The sequence below is a fragment of the Rhinopithecus bieti genome, unplaced genomic scaffold (assembly GCF_001698545.2).
Source record: "Rhinopithecus bieti isolate Rb0 unplaced genomic scaffold, ASM169854v2 scaffold_41913, whole genome shotgun sequence".
Classification (NCBI taxonomy): Eukaryota; Metazoa; Chordata; class Mammalia; order Primates; family Cercopithecidae; genus Rhinopithecus; species Rhinopithecus bieti.
Genome location: NW_016818964.1, coordinates 3,576,702 through 3,579,755, shown reverse-complemented (window position 1 = coordinate 3,579,755; position 3,054 = coordinate 3,576,702).

Genomic DNA, 3,054 nt, shown 5'->3' with positions numbered 1-3,054 from the left:
CTATAATCCCAGCACTTTGGGAGGCTGAGTCAGGAGGATCTCTTGAGCCCAGGCGTTCCAAATCAGCCTGGGCGACATAGTGAGACCCCATCAATAAAAAATATATCTATAAAGGCCTGGTGGCACACACCTGTAGTCCCAGCACTAGGGAGGCTGAGGCAGGAGGATCACTTGAGCCCAGGAAACCAATGCTGCAGTGAACCGTGATGGTGCCACTGCACTCCAGCCTGCGTGACAGAGGGAGAGCCTATCTCAAATAAATAAATAAATAAATAAATAAATAAATAAATAAATAAATAATAAAATAAAATAGAAATAATGATGCCTAATGCATAGGCTTACAGGGAGGATTAAACAACATATAATACATGTTGATTAAAGTGTATTATTCCAATGCAAGATAAGTTTAAAAAAAAGAAGTTTGATCTTGGGTGGCAAGAAATTAGAAGACTCTTGTCCTTCCATAACAAAATTTTAATTCCTCACCTAAGGTTCCAGCAGGCCCAGCCCCAAGGATGAGCATCCATGTGCCATGCACTTTGCTGGCGACTTCACATTCCATTAGGAATCTTTACAACAGCCCCTCGAGGCTCCTTGGTACAAGAGAGGAACCTGAAGCTCCGAGAGCTAAAAGAAATTGCCAAAGGAAAAGGGAGAGCCGGGTCCTCAGATTCTGGTCCTCAGGCTCCAAAGCTTCCGTGTTTTATCTTGAAAAGAGAAATTTGACTTGGATCTGCTATTTCCCCTCCATTACCAATTTAAGGTCAGTGGGAGAAGCAGGGCATGGATGATTCCGGCTGCTTTTCAGACCACATAGAGAGGAACTTCTGAGTCCCAGCTGCAGCCCATATGACCATCTTTGTGGGAGCCGTATGTGATGTTTGTTTGAGTGTGCACTGCCTGCGTGCTGCTGCAGAGGCACGGAGGGCTGTGAAGCCGGGGTGTTTGAAAGCCAGAGGAGCATGTAGGGAAGCAAAGCTGGACGAGCATCCCTCCCTCCCAGGGACTTGGAATGTCCCCCGTTCACAGAACTCCCAGTTTTGACACCTCCAGGAAATGAACTGGCAGGTCTAAGTGACAGGCAGCTCTTGCGAATTGCATGGCAATTCTTACCTATCATTTGGTTTTCCCTAAACCACGCAGGCCAAGGCTGTGCTTCAGGTTAGATCCCTGACAGTTCAGCAGCCTCCATGTCAGGTTGGGGTGAACCCCAGGGTGGGGACTCCACCCAAAGGCAGACCTCCCCTAAGCTCTCGGGAGAGCACATGAGCTTTGTAATCAGTGTACCTGGATTTCATTCCAGCTCCAACCCTGTCTACTTGTAGATCACTGTAGGGAACTGCCTGGTTTCCATCAGCCTGTGTTTCTTCATCTGGAAAGGAGGGTGGTTGCACAAATTGAAGGGGATGGATGGGCAGGTGTGTGGTGTGGAGCCCAGCACACAGCCAGGCCCTCTGGAAGGAAGGAAGGAAGGAAGGAAAGAAGGAAGGAAGGAAGGAAGGGAGGAAGGAAGGAAGGAAGGAAAGAAGGAAGGAAGGGAGGGAGGAAGGAAGGAAGGAAGGAAAGGAGGGAGGGAGGGAGGCAGGGAAAAAGAAAGAACTGAAGTTATTGCTATCCAGATTTCTGAAGAAAATCTAATGTCAAATAGAATCTCATATGAACTAGTTTTGTTCATTCATTCATTCTTTCAGAATGCATCCAGAATCCAAACCTTTCTTTCCACCGCACTGTGACCACCTCGGCCAAGCCCCCATTATCTCTTATCTGGATTGCTGCAACAGCATCATAAATCAGACCAGGTCCATCCTCTGCTCAGAGACCTTCAATGGCTCCCTAGTTCCCTCTGAGTTAAAGTCAAAGTTCTTACCCATGGGCTAAAAGTCCCTTCATGACCTTGACCTTATTATTTCTGTATCTTCATTCCTTCTTCTTTCTTACTGCTTAGGGCTTTGGTCCTAGCCCTTCCCTCTGCCAGCAACTCTTCCCTCAGAAAGCAGCTTGTCTTGAGTCTTTATGCAAAGCTCACTAGATTAGTCAGGGCTCTCCAGGGAAACAGACCAATTGGAAATACGTAGGAAGAGATTTATTATGAGGAATTGGCTCTTGCAGTTATGGGGCTGAGAAGTCCCACAGTCTGCAAGCTGGAGATGCAGGAAAACGGATAGTGTAATTCAGTTGGAGTCTGGAGGCCTGAGAAATAGGGGAGCCATTGGTGTAAATCCCAGCCTGAGAGCCAGCTGGGATGAGATGCCCCAGGTCAAACAGGCAGAAAAAAAAAAGAAAAAAGGTGAAGGGGAATCCCTCTCTCCTCTGCCCTTTGCTCTGCCTGCTCTTTCCTTGGGTCCTCTTTCCTTGGGAAGGGAATCAACCTGACCAAGCCCACTGATTCAAACGTTGATCTCATCCAGAGACACCCTCACAGACACACACAGAAGCAATGTTTAATCTGGGCACCCCATGACCCAGGCAAGTTGACAAATAAAATGAACCATTACCCTCACTTTCTCAGAGACCTTTTCTGACCACCCTGATTAATACTGCAGACTGATCCCTCTTCCCATGCCCAAGCCTCCCCTTACCCAGTCCTGAGTGTTCTTTTTCTCACAACTTCTAATATGCAACAATGCTCTCCTTTGCTGTGTCTAATCTTTGTCTCCATCACCAAATGTGTGCCCTACAGGGGCAGTCTCGGCAAGGAGGGGAGCTGGGGGCTAACAGGCAGACAGGAACAGAGTCATATGTTTTGAGCTGGGAGAGATGGGAGCACAGTGAGGTGGGAGCACAGAGGAAGGGGACACTGTTCCTGGGAGTGAAGGGATGATGCTTTATGTAGAGCAAACCTCAATGCTGTGATAACATTTTGATCATAGGTGAAAAATATATATAAATTTTGTTCACTGCTAAGCCACACAGCATACTATAGTTGAATTTCTTTCCTAATATTAATTATTATTTATTGAGTAGCTAATTATTGCTTTATTTTTTAATGTCTTTTTCTATATATCCCAAACTTTTTGCCAGAAGTTTGAACTTTCTCTCGAGACAATCAAATAC